Source organism: Orcinus orca, chromosome 14, assembly GCF_937001465.1.
Source record: "Orcinus orca chromosome 14, mOrcOrc1.1, whole genome shotgun sequence".
Taxonomy (NCBI): domain Eukaryota; kingdom Metazoa; phylum Chordata; class Mammalia; order Artiodactyla; family Delphinidae; genus Orcinus; species Orcinus orca.
The window spans coordinates 63,476,542-63,499,617 of NC_064572.1; the positions used below are offsets into that span (position 1 = coordinate 63,476,542).

General features: G+C 46.1%; 1 long non-coding RNA gene across 3 annotated transcripts in view; it reads left to right on the top strand.

Annotated features, from left to right (window-relative positions):
- The first annotated feature begins 3,813 nt into the window (after positions 1-3,813).
- The window catches only part of LOC117200882 (uncharacterized), a 75,360-nt gene continuing 56,097 nt past the window's right edge, over positions 3,814-23,076 (top strand). For 2 of the 3 annotated variants that reach the window (XR_007471265.1, XR_007471266.1), the window contains exons 1-3: positions 3,815-3,982; positions 5,072-6,288; positions 7,058-7,151. This is a non-coding gene — a long non-coding RNA (uncharacterized LOC117200882). Of the gene's footprint in view, positions 3,983-5,071; positions 6,289-7,057; positions 7,152-23,076 lie in introns of all 3 variants that reach the window. The other variant, XR_004482644.2, reaches the window with a different exon arrangement.

The following is a 23,076-nucleotide window of genomic DNA, read 5'->3' on the forward strand; positions in this document are numbered from 1 at the left end:
AATTAACGAACCTGCCTTTCTGCCCACTTCCTTCCTTGGCTTGAGTGAGATGATTGCACTGACCAAATTCCCCGGTGAGTGAGGCCCCCATCACCTGCTCAGACCTGGCGCAGCCCAGAGCGGTGGCTGACAGAGTGGTGGCCTTCGGGGGCCCAGAAACCCATGCAGGGCTGGGGTCCTAGCAGTCCCCGTACTGTGCCGCGTGGCACACAGAGAATCTGGTTCAACCTGTTAACTATAATAGCGGCTTTGTGTGGCGGGATCTGTGCCTGGGGGCTGTGTGGGCACGGCCTGAGCACTGCCTAGTAAAGCCCCCACTGTGGTGGCAAGTGTGGGGTTTGCCCTGGGCCCAGGACTCAGATAGGCATCCTGTGTGGGGCGTGAGTGACTTGCAGATGGGCAGGTTGGTTCCAGGTGTATGAGACAATTAATCAGGGACCTCCAGGCTGCGCAGAACTGGAGCAGCTGGGATTCAGAGGCCATGCTGGAAGGCGGAGTGGGGTGGGGCTGTGGTCCCAGAGCTGCCCTGAGGGCCCCTGAGGCCAGATGCTGGAAGAAACCCACCCCCATTCCTGCTCTGCTCACACTCCCCGCTCCCCCCACACACTTCTCACTCCCTCCTCGCAGACCCTGCTCCTAAGCAGCTTCTCACTCTCCTAGGCCTTCCTGATCAGCTCAGAGTTTGGTGCCTGGTGGCCAAGTCACTGCCTGGGCAACTAAGAGAGCTGCCCGAGATTTTCCGCATGGCTCGAACCCACTGCCCTCTGTCGGCCCAGGAAGGCCCCTAGAATCGCCCACCTGCACTCACGCCTGGATTCCTTATCCTGAGGAGTCCGATAGGAATAGGCTGAGTGATTGCGAAGGCTGGAGCCAGTCTGGATTTTCCAAGGAGCTCAGAGTGGACTCGGAAGATGTTGCGTGAGATTGGGTGTGTGTGTGTGGGGGGGGCGGCAGCAGTGGTGAATGGAGGAAGCGATGAGTACCCATGTTGTGTTGAGGGATGGGTGCAAACTCAGATCCTCTCATGCACGGCCTGCATCGCTGTGGACAACCTCACATACCTCCTCCAAATGTACAACGACTGAGGTGTGCGATGTTAAACAAGGCAAGCTACAGGTGTGCCATTCGAAGCACACAGTCTCCATTTCTGGGTCTGCAGTTACCCCCAAAGCTCCCATGGGTGGTTACCACGCGGCCACCCTGCCAAGGGCTCTCCTCTCCTTCTCCCATCTCTCCTCCCCCAGCTTGGGTGGAGAGACTGCCGGTCGGCGTGGGGGTGGAGATTGCTGAGGCAATCTTAGTTTTGGTTTCTAGACACGCAGCTTTGGTTTCTAGCCATGTAGCTCCGGCCGGCGACGAGACCCCATGGGCTGATGATGGGCTTGGGGGCAGCAGGCCGCCCTGGATTCCGGCCGAGGACCCTAGCAAGGCCCAGAAAGTCCAGCGGCCGCCGCTGCCTCCCCGAAGCCCTTGGCAATCCGGCCTCCTGGTGTGTGCGAGAAGATGGGGGGATGGGGGGTGCGAGGCCCCCACTGCTCTGTGCCGCTCTAGAGGAGGTTTGATAGGAGCTGCTCCTGCCACCTCACGTTTTCCGCCCTGTGGTCCCAGAGCCCACGTATCTTCGGTTCCTGCAGGAGGAGTCACAAGTCCCCAAATCCGAAGGCCCAAAAGCGGGAGCCGGATCTGGGGTTTCACCGCAGAAACGCAGGACAAGTGAGTTCCGGGCGCCCTCTAGGGGCCGCGCGGGGAGAGGCGCCTCGAGCCGAGGCCCTGGGAGCTTGAGGCCTGAGGGACCCTGGAGACCTCGGGGCGGCTGCTACCAGCCCTGGTGGAAAATAATAACGATAATAATATTAAAAAGCAACATTATTGAGCACTTGCTGTGTTCCAGGCACTGCACTAGTTTTTAAAGGTATTAATACATTCCTAACAACCACCGTATGATGTAGGTGGTATTTTCATCCCACTTTATAGACAAGGAAAATTGAAGTCCAGAGAGGTTAAGCAACTCGCTTAAGAGCACGCGACTGTTAAAAGGTAGGGCCAGCATTCGAAACCAGGGTCTAACCCTAGAGCCAGGGTCTTTGGGAGGGATGGTAAGTCCAGGGGTGTGGTGGATTTGAGGAGGACTCCTCAAGGAATGTCTCATTTTGTGGAGGGAACTCTTAGCTCAGAAGTCCACTGGGATTTTGCTCCCCTAGGACTTTGGGAAAAAATGTTTCCAAGCTGCTCCAGTCCTCTGGTTCCCCTCCAGCTCTGACTGCCCCCCCTCCAGGATCCCCTCTGTAGCACTGCCAGGACCCTGAGACCTTGCCCTCCTCCTTCCCTGCACCTATCCAGTGCCCACCCTTTTGGCCTTCTCAGCCTGAGCTTGCCACCTTCCAGGAGACCTTTGGGATTGGAAGGGAGCTCTGTACACTTCCACCCCTCCCCCTTCTGGGTCAGCAGGATGGGGGATTCAAATCAGCAGAAAGTTAAAAATAGAAGTGAGGGCTTCCCTGGTGGCTCAGTGGTTGAGAGTCTGCCTGCCAATGCAGGGGACACGGGTTCGTGCCCCGGCTGGGAGGATCCTCTGCGGCTGGGCCCGTGAGCCATGGCCGCTGGGTCTGCGCGTCCAGAGCCTGTGCTCCGCAACGGGAGAGGCCACAACAGTGAGAGGCCACAACAGTGAGAGGCCCGTGTACTGCAAAAAAAAAAAAAAAAAAGAAGTGAATGAATCACACTTTATTGGACAAAAGAGTGGAGAACCAGGAAAGAAAATCCTTCTTCTCCTTTTCCATCTGCTCTGTGCAAAGCCTGTAGCTGGGGGAGGTTGCTCTGGGCTGGAGGATGGGAGAGCATGTTGGTGGGTCAGAGAGTTAGCAAGGGCTTATGCCGAACTCGTAAACAGTAAGATTCAGTTAGAATATGAAAAGAAAAGAGAGCATGTTCTTCCCTTCTTCCCTGCCCCCTCCAGAATGGTAGAGGAATTGGGGGGGAGTGTCCCTGGGGAGGCTCTTTTATATACAATATAAGGTGTATCCATTTATATATAAATTACACCTGACAGTCTTAAACTTTAAGGTATGTAAGAAACACTTGGGAACCTTGTTAAAATGTAGATCCTCATTCACTATGTCTGGGGTGGGGCCTGATATTCCAGATTTAGGACAAGCTTCCTGTGGTGGTAATGCTACACTATCACCCTATGTCTGAGATTTATTCCTGGGTTCTCAAGCTTGCCGTCAAATATGGCCTGTAGTTTTATTTTATTTACCCAAGAGGATTTTTTCCATTTTATTTATTTAAAGAAATGAAGAATACAGACACAAGAGATACACTAAAATTCATTCTCCAGCACGCCACAGGCCTCACCACTTCCCTGTTACCTGCACGGCCCCTCTCTTTCCCCACACCCTCTTCCTTCTGCACCTGTCCCTCCGTCTAAAATCCTCTTTCACTCCCAGGCGGCTGCTGAGGTGACTTTGGACATCAACCTAGGTTTTGAGCTCTTCTCTGCTTTCTAACCTCGGGCAAGTTAATTAAATTTTAGGAGCCTGCAGTTTCCTTCCCCAAATGATAAAGCCAACCCTTCCCCGCATTACAAAAGGGATTAAGGAGATAACGCAAGTAAAAGCGTTTGACTCTTCGCCGGTGCTTCAGGAGTGGCGCCGCGAGCCCCCACGGTAGCTTATCCTGGTTTTTCTGCGCACCAGGCTGGGTGGGGCGGTAGGGGGCGGGGGCGGGGCTGGGGGCGGTGGGGGCGGGTCCTACAAGCTGCAGAGGCCCCGCCCACCCCTCCTCATTCCCAGATCCTTGACTTCCGGGCGGAAGAGTCGAGGGGCCGCTCTCCTCTACGGCAGCTTTCCGTCCTCAGCGCTTCTGAGGGAGCCTTACTGTGTATTTAAGTGCCGCGCTTCCCGCCACTCCTCGGAACAAGGAGCAGGTTAGCGAGTCCCCACGTTCACAGGCGCCCAACTGTCCGTTGGGGTGGGCCGGCGAGGTGAGAACTGGTACAGACCCAACGGGGATGGGTGGAGACTGGCCCAGCCCTAGAGGGCCAGGGCCGGAGGCCCGGCCAGGGTGGGGCCGCTGCAGAGCAGTGTCTACCACCGTCCCCTGCCATACGTGCACCGCACACCTCCGCACTTGCTCACAGGCACACACGGCCCTCTTCCTGTCTCAAACTCTCAGGCTGGGTCTCAGACTGACCAGTGCGTCTACAGAGGGGGACAGTCCTGCCGCATGTCTACACATTTACCCACTCATTCCTTCAAGATCCTTGGTTACACAACAGCTGATGTCCCCAGATCTCACCCTCATGATTGCCTCCAGTCCAGGGAAACGCAGGATTGCAGGCATTCACCCGCTTTTTCCCAGGTGGCCACAAGGCCACACCTGACTGCATATGGACTTGGAGGTGGGTCCCACAGGTTCATAGGAAAACACTTAGGGGCCTTCGCAGAGTCCTCTCACCAGTTCACTTGCTGTCAGGGAAAACCGGCTCTTGTGTGTTGGCACATTTGTTCAGGAGACCAGCCCATGAGCTCACAGACGCACAGTGGTAGACTTGAACCCATTTCTACCCACAGGCTTTCCTTCTCTCCCTTTCACATCTCAGGTCAGAAATTGGGTACTTTCTGGTCAGCACAGGGGTGGCATGGTTGCTCCACTGAGGCGGATTCTGCAGGTTGCTGGGCAGGAGTGGGAGAGGACGGTTTATTAACCCCACAGAAGCCCTAAGTCAGCTCGGTGTCCTCTACTACTGTCCTAGGGGAGAGTAAGGCAGTGGCCTACCTCTGTGCACAGGGGCCCTGGGGCAGAAGGCAACTCCAATCCCGTTTATAGCGCTGGTGCACACAGCCAGCCTAGCTCCAGTGGGAGAGGCTTCTAGCCTAGAGAAAGTGAGGGGTGGGGGCTCCTGAGGGACTGGATGTTTCTCAGTTGGGAGTGGGGGGTGACTGAAGCAGCAGATCACTGGAACGCCTGGGGCCTTTGATTGCACAGACTGAGCAGAATACTCAGTGCAGGCCCCCACCCCAGTCCCCGAGCCTTCTGACCTGGGTTGGGTTCCACTGTCCCCTCCACACAGCTTGTTGCGGGGTATCACCACCAGTTCACAGGAGTTCACGGGACTCCAGTGAGCTCCAGCGCCGACCTGCATGGAGCTGCCCCGCCGTGCACAGAAGACAGCCCAGGGCGAGGGGAAAGCTCTGCTTTCGCGTACGCACAGCTTAGAGCCTAAAATGGAACCAGGCCAAAAACTCAGCGGAAAGCTCTGTAGGGACCATTAGTGAGCGACTCAGAAGCGCCCCCTCGCCTCCACCAACCAAAGGGACTGTCGGGGCCAGACAGCAGGGGACACTCAGAGGCTGGGGATGACAGGTTGGAATTGCAAGAAATGCGACAAGGGTGAGAAACTGGCTCTCATTTTGAAGCCCGGTACCGGGGGATCCGGGATGAGGAATATAAACAGGTTCTCGGAGAAGAGGGGCATCTTGTACTTCAGTTCCCCAAAACTGGTCCTCTGGGGTGTCGAGAGGCCGGGCGGCCAGGGAGAAAACGCAGCCTGCGTCCATCGGCTTGGATCCGAACGGTACACAAAGTCAAGCCTCCACCCAGGTCTGACGCGGACTCCGCGGGCCCGGGGGGTGTGGTCTTGTCGCCACAGGGTTGGGGAATTATGCAAACCTGGCCCTTTCTTCAGCGAGTTGCTCCGCTCGGCCACGTGGACTTGACCGCGCCGAGAGGCCAGGGAATCCCGCCGCCCTGCGCTGACCTGGGCTGCGGGGGTCGGCGCCCTGGGCTGCCCGCAGATAAGGGCTTGACTTTTATTCCTGCGCTCCAAGGACACGTGCCCGAGGCAGCTCCGGGCCTCAGCGAAATCTGCCCTCGGGTTCTCCTGTGGGCTTCATCCCTTCCTAGGACCCAAGACCCGGGCCTGCGCAGGAATGTGCGCGGCGACCTTGCTTTTTCTGCCTACTCCTGGACTCCCCATCCCACCCCGCATCCAGAAATTGTGGGAAACGCGCGACTGACTGTACAGAGGCCGTAGAGGCCCCGGGCCCTGCGCTGCCAACCCCGGGGACCGCCCTGGCCGCAGATTCGCTCCTGTGGGCTTCGGGGCAGAGACTCAGGAGCAGCGCTCATCAGACGGGGATCCGCCCAGCAGCAGAAAGGTAAACGCTTGAAAACCCGCGAGAGGAGCCGGGTCCTGCGAGTGAGGATTCATTCTGTGGCCTGGAGTAGGGTTGCAGGTTAAGAGCCCGGAAGGAGAAAGGCGCACTTGCCTGTGGATCTCCGGCACAAGTAAGCACCACCCTGAGCCCCTTTCTCTCTAGTCGTACCTGTGTCCCGGGGCCCTGTGGGGCTCCAGGATAACCTAGAGAGGGCATTAGTCCACTACAGAGAGATGACAGCCCCAAGGAGCCCCTATGGAATCCTCCCCCAGTAAGTTCTCCCCTTACTTGGCCCAGCTGGCGGCATCCATGAGGATCAGGGCAAAGGCAAGTCGGATAGAGGAGTTCAGGTACCCATTATTTTTTTGTTGAGGAGATAACACCTTGGGCTCCTTGTTACTGGGAAGCTCCCCTATAGCCCGGGTTGTGAGTTTCATTATAGTGAATGTTGCTGCCTCCTCTTCACATTCCTTGGAACAGCCAGCAATCCCAGGAAAAAGAAGAGCTAACCCAGCCCTGACTGCTCCGCCCCAGGTAGCTGAGCCTTCCCTGCCTCTCTGCCTTTATAGCCCTTGGATGTAGGGTGTAGCAGGTAGGAGTGCTGAGTCTTTTGGATCTCTGGGCCACAGGTCTGGCAACTGTCAATAGCCACCCCTGTTGTCCTGACAAATGAGTCTTCTTAGTGACCAGAGTCCAAAAAAGGGACCTCTGGGAAACAGAATCTCTCTCCAGCCAATACAGGGCAGAAGCCCTCCTCACCTACAAAAGGTTCAGAGAATACTTCTCAACCCTAGACTGCAGAGAATACTCCCCTGCTTTGAATCCTTGATTTTCCCCATGCCCATCAGTGTGTAAGTGTGGGTTCAGCTAACTCAAGAGAAAATTTAACTTATTTTCAGGGATACTGGATAGTTTACAGGATCAACAGGAAGGCTGAAGAATCGAGGAAAATCATTTCAGGAAACACCACAAGGTCACACGCAGGAAAGCCTGGTTAGTACACTGCTGCTGGCATCCCTGTCACTAGACTCTTGGCATAAGTATCTCACACTATGTGTAATCTTTCAAGTCTACTTCCATCCTTACTGACTTTAATCCTTCAGATTCAAATCTTGTGTGGGATTGTTTGATTGGCTAAACCTAGGGCATATGTAGGCACCAGCTGTCAGAGATGGGTAGAAAACAAACATAGTCCTTTAGGTTTCTAAATAAAAGCTAAAACTCCCCCACCAATATTGACCTTCTTTGGGGAGAGTCTCCCCAATCAGGAAGAGTGTTCAGAAGCTAGGAAAATGATAAGTGCCACTACAGTCCATCCCTGTGGCCGCCCAACATCCACACATGCATTTCTTTCTACATTTTTTTTTTTTTTTTTTTTTTTTTTCAGTACACAGGCCTCTCACTGTTGTGGCCTCTCCCATTGCGGAGTGCAGGCTCCGGACACACAGGCTTAGCTGCCATGGCTCACGGGCCCAGCCGCTCCGTGGCATGTGGGATCTTCCCAGACCGGGGCACGAACCCGTGTCCCCTGCATCGGCAGGCGGACTCTCAACCACTGCGCCACCAGGGAAGCCCCATGCATTTCTTTCTAAATTTACAGTCCTTTCCCCCACAAAATGCTCCCATCCAACATCATGCTACTGTCATTCATACAGAATGCATTCAACTTGTCCCCAAGGGAGACAATCCAAACCCTCATAGCTCTAAATTCAGGATCTTCATTCTATTCCTCCTCTAATTCTTCTGGAATTCTATCTCAGCATTCTGCAACCTGTGAACTAGACAAATTGTAAAGTTAATCATCGTCACACTTAATAATACAATAGCAAGGGAATAAGAACTAGAAGAAAATGCAAATGAGTTCAAATATATAAATGTCTAATATGATAGAAGGTCAGGAGGTAAAAGCCACTTTCTGCAATATGAGATTCTATTTTGTATTTATGACATCCCTCCTCCTTTTTCCATTCTATGTTTCTTTTGCCTTCAGCTATCACCTGAGCTGGTTTGCTCTTTACCCAGGGGAGGAGCAAGCTTCTATTCCTGAGCGATCTGGGCCCTTGATGGTCCTGCCTATGAAGGGTTGTAGTTAACTTTAACTTTTACTTCCATTAATGTTTTAAACTTTAATTTCCATTAACTTTTACCACTGGACATAACAGCATTAGGAGGCACCCCAGGGGAACACCACCATAAAAAGCTAAGTTGTTCTAACAAAGAGTACCAAAACACAGTGACTCAAACTAGATAAAAGTATTTTTCTTTTACAACCAGGGAAGAGAGATAGCTCTGCTCTATGAACACATCTCAAGACCTAAGCTAATGAGGAAGCTCTGCCATCCTCAGTAAGTACCTTCCAAAGTTGTCGGTCCTGGCCAGCAGGAAGGAAAGGGTGCAGCAACTCCAGGGCAGGCTCTTCAAGATGACTTGAGGGCTTCCCTGGTGGCGCAGTGGTTGAGAGTCCGCCTGCCGATGCAGGGGACGTGGGTTCGTGCCCCGGTCTGGGAGGGTCCCGCGTGCCGTGGAGCGGCTGGGCCCGTGGGCCATGGCCACTGGGCCTGCGCGTCCGGAGCCTGTGCTCCGCAACGGGAGAGGCTGCGGTGGTGAGAGGCCCACGTACCACAAAAAAAAAAAAAAAAAAAAGACTTGAAAGCTGTACTTATCAATTCTACTTACATTCCATTGAGGAGAACTAGCTACAAGGGAGGTTGGGAAATGTAGTCCCTATGTGGACAACCATATGCTCAGGAGAAAGGGAGGATGGGTTTGAGGGGACAAGCCATAGTCTCCACTATACCATTTCATTGATCTGTAAAGTCAGCTGCTTCTGGGTGATGGAATACATAAGTAAGATCGGTGAATATCACGGACGTTAGCCTGGATTTTAAACTGCAATATGAATTCTTGTTAAGAAGCAGTGTTGTGTAGGAAATCAGTTATAGGGCACAGACTAAAGTCATGGGAAATAATATTGGCAGAAGCTTGATGTTCAGTGAAGGCACATCCAAACCTTCTACTAGATCCCTCCCTGGTCCCCCTGGGGTGATAGAATAGGGGACCTGGGGTTGATTGCTGCTGCTGCTGGCAAATTGGGCACTTTGCCATGATGGTAACCAGGTTAGCTTTGGTGAGATGTTGAGTTCAGGTATAGCTTTCATTTCAGTCTTGGGGCCATTTTTCGGGAGAAGAGTGAGTAGGCCCTGGAGTTCCCTGGGGAGAGAGACTCAGATCTGGAGTGTGTTATCTTGTCTGCCTGATTATTAAGAACCCGTTCTATAGTGGGAGGCTTTTGGTGCTCAATTTCATAAAACATGAATATTTTCACACTCTGTATCCATCTCCAAAGATTCTTCTTTATACTTTTTCTTTCCACTTCCTTGCCCCAAGTCTTTAATCTCATTCATTTCAAGTCCTTGACCATCTGTCTAAACCATCGGCTACCACCCATATATTCACTGCAAATCCTTACCTCAGGCCAGCTTCTGTCGACAGACAGAGAGAGCCACAAAATGTACTGTTTAACATTCTGCCCACTGGAAAAGTTTCTCTTCTCTTGCTTTTCACGGCCACCCTTGAATGGGACTGTACAGCAATGGTCTGTTTCTGGCCAGGGTTGGTGTATTGCACTATAAACTAGACTTGAAACTTTTCTTCCTCTATCACCTGGTGTTAGGGTATTCCTCATGAGATCATAGATGTGGAGTGAGGGGTGGCATATTGTAGTATGCGTGAGGGTGAGGCAAGCTGGCTGCCTGTTGTGAAAAATACAAGGAGGCATTCACTCTCAGGGTGTGCAAGTACTGGGTCAGCACCTGAGTGAATGCCTCCATAAATTTTACACCGTAGGTATCTTGTCTACCTCCTAGTCCAGGCCCTGGTCAGGGCCTGCACAGACACTTACTTATGCCTTCAGGACCTACTTGGACCTGATTCCATAGATTGCACTTCTACTTGATGACAGACTCTAAAGGGTACAGCCAACACATAGCTGATAGATCAAATAGCAGCCAGCTCAGTTCATCTTGGTGTCTCGTGTACACCTAGTGATTTACAGCAAACCAAGCCCCCTCTGTGAGTAGCTATTTTCTTTTGGGAAAAAAAGGCTCTTGGTTCTTTCCTGGACCATGGGAGTTACCTACACTGTGATTATTATATCGTGACATGCCACAGGCTCCACATAGCACCCCTATGTGCTCTAGAAACTTTGAACTTTCTCCGAGCTTTATCCATGTTCTTCTGTCTCTTGATAATTAAATGCAGATATGATAGGAATCATCACCCTTCACTTTTATAGTCTTTCATGGTATAATTTTTGCAATTCACTCAGGATGTAGTTTTTGATCTACTATTGTGGTACAAAGTGAGAGTTCCAGGGGCTTCCACCGTGCCTTTCCAACTACTAGATTGCCAATGTGTGTTTTTTGCTAGTTCCTGAGGATAGAAAGGAAGATAACCATGGAATGGTTTATATTGGGCCTGCTGTAGGGCAAATTGAGTCAAAAATTATCTCATGGAGATTGGTTCAAGATGGCGGAGTAGAAAAATGTGTGCTCACTCCCTCTTGCGAGAGCACCAGAATCACAACTAACTGCTGAACAGTCATCGACAGGAAGACACTGGAACTCACCAAAAAAGATACCCCACATCAAAAGACAAAGGAGAAGCTGCATTGAGATGGTAGGAGGGGCACAATCACAATAAAATCAAATCCCAAAACCACTGGATGGGTGACTCACAAACTGGAGAACACTTATACCACAGAATTCCACCCACTGGAGTGAAGGTTCTGAGCCCCACGTCAGGCTTCCCAACCTGGGGGTCTGGCAATGGGAGGAGGAATTCCCAGAGAATCAGACTTTGAAGGCTAGCAGGATTTGATTGCAGGACTTCAACAGGACAGAGGGAAACAGAGACTCCACTCTTGGAGGACACACACAAAGTAATGTGCACATCAGGACCTGGGGGAAAGAGGGTGACCTCGTAGGAGACTAAACCAGACCTACCTGCTAGTGTTGGAGGGTCTCCTGCAGAGGCAGGGGATGGCTGTGGCTCACTGAGGGGACAAGGACACTGACAGCAGAAGTTCTGGGAAGTACTCCTTGGTGTGAGTCCTCCTGGAGTCTGCCATTAGCCCCACCAAAGAGCCTGTAGGCTCCAGTGCTTTGTCATCTCAGGCCAAACAGCCAGCAGGCAGGGAACTCTGCCCCACCCATCAGCAGACAACCAGATTAAAGTCTTACTGAGCTCTGCCCACCAGAGCAAAACCCAGCTCTACCCACCACCAGTCCCATCAGGAAGATTGCCCAAGCCTCTTAGATAGCCTCATCCACCAGAGGGCAGACAGCAGAAGCAAGAAGAATTACAATCCTGCAGCCTGTGGAACGAAAACTACATTCACAGAAAGAGAGAGAAAATGAAAAGGCAGAGGACTATGTACCAGATGAAGGAACAAGATAAAACCCCAGAAAATCAACTAAATGAAGTGGAGATGGGCAAAATTCCAGAAAAATAATTCAGAATAATGATAGTGAAGATGATAGAGGACCTTGGAAAAAGAATGGAGGCAAAGATCGAGAAGATGCAAGAAATGTTTAACAAAGACCTAGAAGAATTACAGAACAAACAAACAGAGATGAACAATACAATAACTGAAATGAAAAATACACTAGAAGGAATCAATAGCAGGATAACTGAGGCAGAAGAATGTATAAGTGACCTGGAAGACAGACTAGTGGAAATCACTGCCGTGGAACAGAATAAAGAAAAATGAATGAAAAGAAATGAAGACAGCCTAAGAGACCTCTGGGACAACGTTAAACACACCAACATTCGAATTATAGCGGTCCCAGAAGGAGAAGAGAGAGAGAAAGGACCCGAGAAAATATTTAAAGAGATTATAGAAAACTTCCCTAACATGGGAAAGGAAATAGCCACCCAAGTCCAGGAAGGGCAGAGAGTCCCAGGCAGGATAAACCCAAGGAGAAACTCACCGGGACACATAGTAATCAATTTGACAAAAATTAAAGACAAAGAAGAATTATTAAAAGCAACAAGGGAAAAACGACAAATAACATACAAGGGAACTCCCATAAGGTTAACAGCTGATTTCTCAGCAGAAACTCTACAAGCCAGAGTGGGGGGCGGCATGATATATTTAAAGTGATGAAAGGGAAGAACCTACAACCAAGAGTACTCTACCCAGCAAGGATCTCATTCAGATTTGATGGAGAAATCAAAAGCTTTACAGACAAGCAAAAGCTAAGAGAATTCAGCACCACCAAACCAGCTCTACAACAAATGCTAAAGGAACTTCTCTAAGTGGGAAACACAAAAGAAGAAAAGGACCTACAAAAACAAACCCAAAACAATTAAGAAAATGGTAATAGGAACATACATATCGATAATTACCTTAAACATGAGTGGATTAAAAGCTCCAACCAAAAGACACAGGCTTGCTGAATGGATACAAAAACAAGACCCCTATATATGCTGTCTACAAGAGACCCACTTCAGACCTAGGGACACATACAGATGGAAAGTGAGGGGATGGATATTCCATGCAAATGGAAGTCAAAAGAAAGCTGGAGTAGCAATACTCATATCAGATAAAATAGACTTTAAAATAAAGACTGTTACAAGAGACAAGGAAGGACACTACCTAAAGATCAAGGGATCAATCCAAGAAGAAGATATAGCAATTATAAATATATATGCACCCAACATAGGAGCACCTCAATACACAAAGCAAATGCTAACAGCTGTAAAAGAGGAAATCAACAGTAACACAATAATGGTGGGGGACTTTAACACCTCACTTACACTAATGAACAGATCATCCAGACAGAAAAGTAATAAGGAAACACAAGCTTTAAATGACACAATAGACCAGATAGATTTAATTGATATTTATAGGACATTCTGTCCAAAAACAGCAGATTACACTTTCTTCTCAAGTGCACACAGAACATTCTCCAGGATAGATCACATGTTGGGTCACAAATCAAGCCTTGGTAAATTTAAGAAAACTGTAATCACATCAAGCATCTTTTCCAACCACAACGCTATGAGATTAGAAATCAATTACAGGGGAAAAAAACATAAAAAACAAAAACACATAGAGGCTAAACAATACGTTACTAAATAACCAAGAGATCACTGAAGAAATCAAACAGGAAATCAAAAAATACCTAGAGACAAATGACAATGAAAACATGATGATCCAAAACCTATGGGATGCAGCAAAAGAACTTCTAAGAGGGACGTTTATGGCAATACAATCCTACCTCAAGGAACAAGAAAAATCTCAAATAAAAAAATCTAACCTTACACCTAAAGGAACTAGAGAAAGAAGAACAAACAAAACCCAAAGTTAGTAGAAGGAAAGAAATCATAAAGACCAGAGCAGAAATAAATGAAATAGAAACAAAGAAAACAATAGCAAAGATCAATAAAAATAAAAGCTGGTTCTTTGAGAAGATAAACAAAATTGATAAACCTTTAGCCAGACTCATCAAGAAAAAGAGGGAGAGGACTCAAATGAATCAAATTACAAATGAAAAAGGAGAAGTTACAACGGACACCACAGAAATACAAAGCATCCTAAGAGACTACTACAAGCAACTCTATGCCAATAAAATGGACAACCTAGAAGAAAGGGACAAATTCTTAGAAAAGTGTAACCTTTCAAGACTGAACCAGGAAGAAATAGAAAATATGAACAGACCAATCACAAGTAATGAAATTGAAACTGTGATTAAAACTCTTCCAATCAACAAAAGTCCAAGACCATATGGCTTCACAGGTGAATTCTCTCAAACATTTAGAGAAGAGCTAACACCCATCTTTCTCAAACTCTTCCAAAACATTGCAGAGGAAGGAACACTCCCAAACTCATTCTATGAGGCTACTATCACCCTGATACCAAAACCAGACAAAGATACTAAAAAAAAAGAAAATTACAGACTAATATCACTGATGAATATAGATGCAAAAATCCTCAACAAAATACTAGCAAACAGAATCCAGCAACACATTAAAAGGATCATACACCATGATCAAGTGGGATTTATCCCAGGGATGGAAGGATTCTTCAATATACACAAATCAATCAATGTGATACACCATATTAACAAATTGAAGAATAAAAACCTTATGGTCATCTCAATAGATGCAGAAAAAGCTTTTGACAAAATTCAATACCCATTTATGATAAAAACTCTCCAGAAAGTGGGCATACAGAGAACCTACCTCAATGTAATAAAGGCCATATATGACAAACCCACAGCAAACATCATTCTCAGTGGTGAAAAACTGAAAGCATTTCCTCTAAGATCAGGAACAAGACAAGGATGTCCACTATCATTCAACATAGTTTTGGAAGTCCTAGTCATGACAATCAGAGAAGAAAAAGAAATAAAAGGAATCCAAATTGGAAAAGAAGAAGTAAAACTGTCGCTGTTTGCAGATGACATGATACTATATATAGAGAATCCTAAAGATGCCCCCAGAAAACTACTAGAGCTAATCAATGAATTTGGTAAAGTGGCAGGATACAAAATTAATGCACAGAAATCTCTTGCATTCCTATACACTAACAACGAAAGATTAGAAAGAGAAATTAAGGAAACAATCCCATTCACCATTGCAACAAAAAGAATAAAATACCTAGGATTAAACCTACCTAAGGAGGTAAAAAACCTGTACTCAGAAAACCATAAGACACTGATGAAAGAAATCAAAGACGATACAAACAGATGGAGAGATATACCATGTTCTTGGATTGGAAGAATCAATATTGTGAAAATGACTATATACTACCCAAAGCAATCTACAGATTCAATGCAATCCCTATCAAATTACCAATGGCATTTTTTACAGAACTAGAACAAAAAATCTTAAAATTTGTATGGAGACACAGAAGACTCCGAATAGCCAAAGTAATCTTGAGGGAAAAAAACAGAGCTGAAGGAATCAGACTCCCTGACTTCAAACTATACTACAAAGCTACAGTAATCAAGACAATATGGTACTGGCACAAAAACAGAAATATAGATCAGTGGAACAGGATAGAAAGCCCAGAGTTATTCCCACGCACCTATGGTCAACTAATCTATGACAAAGGAGTCAAGGATATGCAATGGAGAAAAGACAGTCTCTTCAATAAGTGGTACTGGGGAAACTGTACAGCTTCATGTAAAAGAATGAACTTAGACCACTCCCTAATACCATATACAAAATAAACTCAAAATGGATTAAAGACCTAAATGTAAGACCAGACATTATAAAACTCTTCGAGGAAAACATAGGAAGAACACTATTTGACATAAATCACAGCAAGATATTTTTTGACCTACCTCTTAGAGTAATGGAAATAAAAATAAACAAATGGGACCTACTGAAACTTAAAAGCTTTTGCACAGCAAAGGAAACTATAAACAAGACAAAAAGACAACCCTCAGAATGGGAGAAAATATTTGCAAATGAATCAACAGACAAAGAATTAATCTCCAAAATATATAAACAGCTCATGCAGCTCAATATTAAAAAAACAAACAACTCAATCCAAAAATGGGCAGAAGACCTAAATAGACATTTCTCCAAAGAAGACATACACATGGCCAAGAAGCACATGAAAAGCTGCTCAACATCACTAATTATTAGAGAAATGAAAATCAAAACTACAATGAGGTATCACCTCACACTGGTTAGAATGGGCATCATCAGAAAATCCACAAACAACAAATGCTGGAGAGGGTGTGGAGAAAAGGGCACCCTCCTACACTGTTGGTGGGAATGTAAATTGAAACAGCCACTATGGAGAACAGTATAGAGGTTCCTTAAAAAGCTAAAAATAGGGCTTCCCTGGTGGTGCAGTGGTTGAGAGTCCGCCTGCTGATGCCGGGGACACGGGTTCATGCCCTGGTCTGGGAAGATCCCACATGCCGCGTAGCGCCTAGGCCTGTGAGCCATGGTCGCTGAGCCTGTGCGTCCGGAGCCTGTGCTCCTCAACGGGAGAGGCCGCAACAGTGAGAGGCCTGCGTACCGCAAAAAAAAAAAAAAAAAAAGCTAAAAGTAGAATTACCATATGACCCTGCAATCCTACTCCTGGGCATATACCCAGAGAAAACCATAATTCAAAAAGACACATGCACCCCAATGTACATTGCAGCACTATTTACAATAACCAGGTCATGGAAGCAACCTAAATGCCCATCGACAGACGAATGGATAAAGAAGATGTGGTACATATATTCAACGGAATATTACTCAGCCATGAAAAGGAACAAAATTAGGCCATTTGTAGAGATGTGGTTGGACCTAGAGACTGTCATACAGAGTGAAGTAAGTCAGAGAGAAAAACAAATATCGTATGTTAACGCATATATGTGGAATCTAGAAAAATGGTACAGATGAACCAGTTTGCAAGGCAGAAATAGAGACACAGATGTAGAGAATGTATGGGCACCAAGGGGGAAACTGGGGGGTGGTGTGGGATGACCTGGGAGACTGGGATTGACATATATACACTAAGATGTATAAAATAGATAACTAATAACCTGCTGTATATAAATTAATTAATTAAATTAAAAAAACTTATGACCTCCATGAACCTCCACTCTGATGGATCACAGGGACATTCATGTTAGCTGACTAATAATTTCTCAAAAGAAGGAGTGTTCCTCTTTCTCTAGGGTTTAATTCCCCATGGAATGATTGAGGATTCCTTGAAGGAAGGCCGACAGGAGAATTCAATATAGTTCTGTGGTCAAGAGCACAGGTCTGAAGCTGTACTGTGTGAGTTTGAAATTTGTGTCTTAGTTTCTTACACTGTAGAATGGGAGTAAACAGTGCCTACTTCATACAGTAGTTTCCCCCCGCTGAGTCATGTTTAAGATGTAACTTGCATACAGCAAAGTTCACCTGTTTTAGTGAACAGTTTTATGAGTTTTCACAATGCATCCATTTGTGTAACCGCTGTGGAGACTCACAAAGTAGTAGTAGTGTGTGGTGAATACCCTTCTCAGTGTTGTCAGCCAGAGGTACTCTCAAACTGACCTGGGAGGGGCGATGGGATAGACTTATTGGAGGATGTGATCTCTCAGCTGGGTGTTGAAGGGTGAGGAGGAGTTTGCACAGTCAAGATATAGAACATTTTGGGGACTTCCCTGGTGGCACCATGGTTAAGAATCTGCCTGCCAATGCAGGGCACACAGGTTTGAGCCCTGGTCCGGGAATATCCCACATGCCATGGAGCAACTAAGTCCGTGCACCACAACTACTGAGCTTGCGCTCTAGAGCCCACGAGCCACAACTACTGAGCCCACGTGCCACAACTACTGAAGCCCACATACCTAGAGCCCGTGCTCCGCAACAAGAGAAGGCACTGCAATGAGAAGCCTGCTCACCGCGGCGAAGAGTAGCCCCTGCTCGCCGCAACTAGAGAAAGCCCGTGCGCAGCAACGAAGACCCAACGCAGCCAAAAAGATAAATTGATTAATTAATTAATAAAAAATATATAGAACATTTTCAACACCCTCCCCCTCAAATTCCCTTATACCCTTTTGTAGTCAGCCCCTCCCTCATCCCCAGCTCCTGGCAACATCTGTTCTGTCTTCTGTCCCAGTAGTTTACCTTTTCTAGAATGCTATGTAAATGAAGTCATACTGTAGGTAGCCTTCTGAGCCTGGCTTTTTTCACTTGGCATGATGCAGTTAAGATTCATCCATGTTGTTGTGTGTGTCAGTAATTCATTAGTTTTTATTGCTGAGTAGTATTTCATTGTATGGATGTACCACAGTTTGTGTATCCATGCACAGTTGAAGGACGTTAGGGTTGTTGCCAGTTTGGAGCAATTAAGAACAAAGCCAGTATGAACATTCATGTTTAGGATTTTCTGTGAACATTCAAGTTTTATTTTTCTTGGGTTAACTACCCAGGAGAGGGATTGCTGGGTCGTGTGATAAGTACGTATGTATATCTTTGTAAGAAACTGTCGAACTGTTTTCCAAATTCCACCAGCAATGCGTGAGAGCTGTAGTTACTCCATACCCTGGCCAACACTTGGTATGTTTAGTTTTTAAATTTTTAACCATTTTAAGGTAGTGGTATCTTATTGTGGTTTTAATTTACATTATCCTAATGGTTAATGATGTAAAATCTCTTTCCATGTGCCTATTTGGTAAAGTGTCTGTTCACTTTACCAAATCATCTGCCCATTTAAAAAATTGGATTGCTTACTTTCTTTTTATTGAGTTTTGAGAGCTCTTCATAAATCCTGGATACAAATCCTTGATCAGATATATGTTTTGCAAATATTTTCCTCCAGTCTGTCTTGTCTTTTATTTTCGGAGCAGTGTTTACTGAAGAGCAGAAGTTTTAACATTTTTATGAAGTAGAATTTATCACTTTTTTCTTTTATGTATAGTGCTTTTGGTGTTATGGATAAGAAATATTTGCCTAACCCAGAGTCATAAAGATTTTCTCCCATGTGTTCTTCTAGATGTTTTATAGTTTTAAGTTTTACATTTAGATCTGTAATGCATTTCAAGTTAATTTTTGTTAATATGCCAACTTTTTTTGGTATATGGATTATAGGGTAGTTTTGAGGATTAAATAAATTAATATATGTAAAGCAATTAGAACAGGGCTTGGCACATAATGAAATTCAATAAATGATAGCTATAATTATAATTTTTTTAATAAATTTATTTATTTATTTATTTATGGCTGTGTTGGGTCTTCGTTGCTGCATGCAGGCTTTCTCTAGTTGTGGCGTGCAGGGGCTACTCTTTGTTGCAGTGAGTAGGCTTCTCATTGCAGTGGCTGCTCTTGTTGTGGAGCACCAGCTCTAGGCATGCGGGCTCAGTAGTTGTGGCTCGCGGGCTCTAGAGTGCAGGCTCAGTAGTTGTGGTGCACGGGCTTAGTTGCTCCACAGCATGTGGGGTCTTCCCGGACCAGGGCTCGAACCCATGTCCCCTGCATTGGCAGGCGGATTCTTAACCACTGTGCCACCAGGGAAACCCTATCTTCCTTTTACTTAAGGGTCTTTGGGTCTGTGAAATGACTCAGGTCTGGAAATTGAGGGAGGTGCCTCATTCTCTATCATTGGGGTTTACTAATCTATCACCATTACTTACCTGCGAATGACAGAGACCTAAAATAACAGTGTCCTAAGCAAGATAAAAGTTAATTTCTTTCTTATGTGAGTGTCCAAATGTAGGCTGTCCAGAGCTGGATGGTATCTCTATTCCACAAAGTCATTCAGGGACCTACACTCCTTTTTATCTTGTTTTCTCACCACACTGCAGTATTGCCCTTGTCCACATTCCAAAATGCCTCATAACCACTTCTATATTGTGAGCAGTGGGTTGGAGAAAGAGGAAGAAGAAGGGTACAACCCCTACTTTTAAGACCACCCTGGGAATTATACATGTTACTTCCACTCATATTCTATTGGTTAGGGTTTTGTCACATGGCCATGCCTAGCTGTAAGGGAGGCTGGGAAATGTAGTCTTCATTCTTGGTAGCCATGTGTTCTGCTAAAAATCAGAGGTTCTATTTCTGTGAAAGATAAGGGAGAAATAGATATTGGAAAACAATTAGTTGTCTTTGCAACAGTAACTCAACTCAAGCCTCTACTCACCGATTTTTACTATTAAAAAATATTGATCAAGTGGCATCTTAGTGGGCTGTTTTGATTCAGGCACTTAATTTAAAGAAGCAGCAAAAATATATAATGGTCAGGGACCTTTGTCCATGGGGTACCTATTAGCTCTGTTGACTAATGTGTTGTTTATGTTCATTTGCCTGTGCTATTAAGTGTCACTACTTGGTCTAAAGCACACAGAGTTCTTCATTTTCTTTGACACAAAGAGTCACACACCATCTTCCAGTAGCACCCATAGCCTGCAGAGAACAGCTTACAATGCTTTTTGGTGCTTCTGTTATCTTCTTCACCAAAATATTTTTAAAGTTATTTGATAACAAAACGTATGGGGCTTTTTCCAGGGACGTAATGGGGGGTGGGGTGGCCAAGTTGCACACAGTAAATCTTCTCCAATGTTCCTTTCTTCATAAGTCTTCAGATTCCTTTGAGGTTATACTGTTTCTGACATTGTAACTTTAGATGAGGCTGAATTTAATGCTGTATGAGAACATATCAAAGATTTTGAAGTTGCTGTTCTAGTTTGAGCAGTTGGGAGTCCAGGTTTCTGTCACCCATCTGCTCCTTCAAACAGAGTCCTCCCCTAAATTGGCATGCTGGGATTTGACATATCTGGAGAAAATGTTGGGTCAGAGGGGTGGGGCATGAGGATAAATGATGTCCTCTTGCAAGGTAACTCCGGAAGTCACAGCCTTATCAGTCAAGGGAGGGGCATTGTCAGACAATGGACAGGAGCTGCTTCAGCTGATAAGGGAATGCTTGGGGATTCCCTCCGAATGTCTCTTATATAGCCCTATTGCAGTTCTTGGGGTTCCATTTTTTCCTATCAATATCTTAATTTTATGACTGTGATTTCTCTAATATTATGATTCAAGAACCATTAGATCAAATTCTGAGACTGGTTTTTACTTATGTTAGCCCCGTTGCTACAAGATTTTTCAGCAACAATAGAAAGTCCATGGGTTTAAGTCATTACTTTGAGCTGATAATTTAGGGCTTGAGATTGTTATCCAGCTTCCATAAGCTGTGCTGTGGTTTTAGAAGCAGGTACCCCATCCCATATAGTCTCCTAAAACCTGTCCTCAGTGGAAATTTCATTTTAGGTGACCACAGGCAATAATTTAATTAGCTGGTTTGCATTATATGGCATAGGCTACCAAATTCCCATTCCTGAATCCCAGTAGACCTACAGCCCTAAGGCAAATAACCAATCCCCATTTCTTCCATTCCCCTGATAACCTTTTGGCTGCCATCTTTTTTCTTGTACCAACTTATGTCCCAGTTAGGGTTCTTGGCAGCAAGCACAAAAATTAACTTTGGCTACTCTAATGATAAAAGAGTAAAGAGTTCTTGGAAAGATTTTGGGTAGCTCATAGAATCCACATAAATGCCAAAGAACCAGTGTGCAGGAACCAGGAAGGCAGCAAATGTAGCCAAAGTCAAACTACAGGGTGTTCTGGCTGGGAGTCCCCACGGAGCACTTAATGCTGCTGGTGCTGTGTTCTCAGCCCCATTGCCCTCACTTTGAAAATTTTTTTGGCTGTCCCTATATCTTTGAGTTATCCTTGGTAGGAGCATTAACTGGCTCACCTTGGGTTATGTGCCCACAAGCTAGCTAAGAGTGAGGCAGAGAAAGAAAGCTCTGGTCCCTTTGCTTCTCTAGTGGCAGATGAGAGTCTGCCTCCTTCCAAGACACATACAAAGGGGTACCTCCCCAACTGGAGGGAACTCAAATGTGGAATAACCAAGCATACACACACACACACACACACACCTGTTCACTGTAGTTGGGAACTGCCTGGCTTTCCCTTCCTTCTCCATGCAGCCAAGAACCCCTCTCCACCTGCAGCCTGTCCTTTCATCTAACCCAAACCACTGACAAACCCAGGCCTGGAGCCACATCACCATGTCCTGCATCCTCTCTTCACCAGGCCACAGAGCACTGATGGAAAAACTCACACAGATGGAGGATGGGTACATCCATGGGGTCCAGCTTTTGTTAAATCTGCCCAGGGCTTAGAAACCCTTTTATGTGAGATATCATACTATTTACCTCTAAAAAATAAGATTATTTTCATACTTGCCTAAAATTAACAATAATTCTTTAATAATATCTAATATCCACCCCACATTCAAAGTGTTCCCCAAATCTTGTGAAGGAGATCTTTCTGTAAGGTAAATATGGGTATATCACTTACTTCATTAAATTATTTTAATATATTAGTATCATAAAATAACGCAAATGCAAACAGTACGAAGTGGTATGGAGTAAAAAGGGGGCGCACCCGTCTTCTCCTCTCCCCTCCTTCTCAGCCCACTCCATCTCCCCTGAAGTATCAATTGTTTATTTCATGTGTTTTCTTCCAATAAGTTTTTAGACATTCACATGCAAACATGTACGTATATATGTATAGGTAGATCCTTGACACAGAATACAAAGGGATCACAGCATACACATTCTCATGTGACTTGCTTTATTCATTTGATCACCTATCTTGGACATCTTTCCATGTCAGACAGTGCCTCGTGTCTCCCTCTCTCACTGGAGTGTAAGCTTTACCAAAGAGCGTGGATTTCCCTGAGTACACTACATTTCTCATACTCCATGACCATGTACATATGATTTCCTGTCTGAAAGGCCTTCTTCTCTTTTATGGGGCCCAATAAACTATTACTCACCCTCTATGAAGCCTTCTCTGTCCTCAGGAAAGAATTAGGCTTTCTTCCCAGCTCTCAAAATGCCCTTGGTATTCTTCTCTCATCACACTCATCATGGGGTTTTGTGAGTGCTCATTTACTTGTCTTCTTCTCGCACTGGACTACAAGCTCCCAAGGCCACCCTTGGAGTTGTAACCAACTTTGTCCCAATGCCTGTCTCAGGGCTGAGTCAGAAGTGGTGTTTAATAAATGGTTGTTACTAGGCTTCTTCTCCCATCCACAGAGATCAAGGATATCTTAGGGCAATAGAAATGCAGGGACCCCACTCTGCCCACATTATTCAGTCAGCAGGATACTAGGAGACAGGACTTGAAGACCAAGAACTGAGATTCTCCAAGACTGGTTGGTGTTGAGGGGGATGCTCTGAGTGAAAATGAGCCAAGATCTCTCCACTTTGGAGCTCTTTCAGGTTCATCTCAATTAGGGCCTGTGAAGTAAGGGCAGAAATTTTGGTAAGAATAGCTGGGGACATGGGTAACAATGATCCCAAGCCCAGCAGACTGACCTTGGCATTTCAGGGGTAGGCAGAGTGAGAAC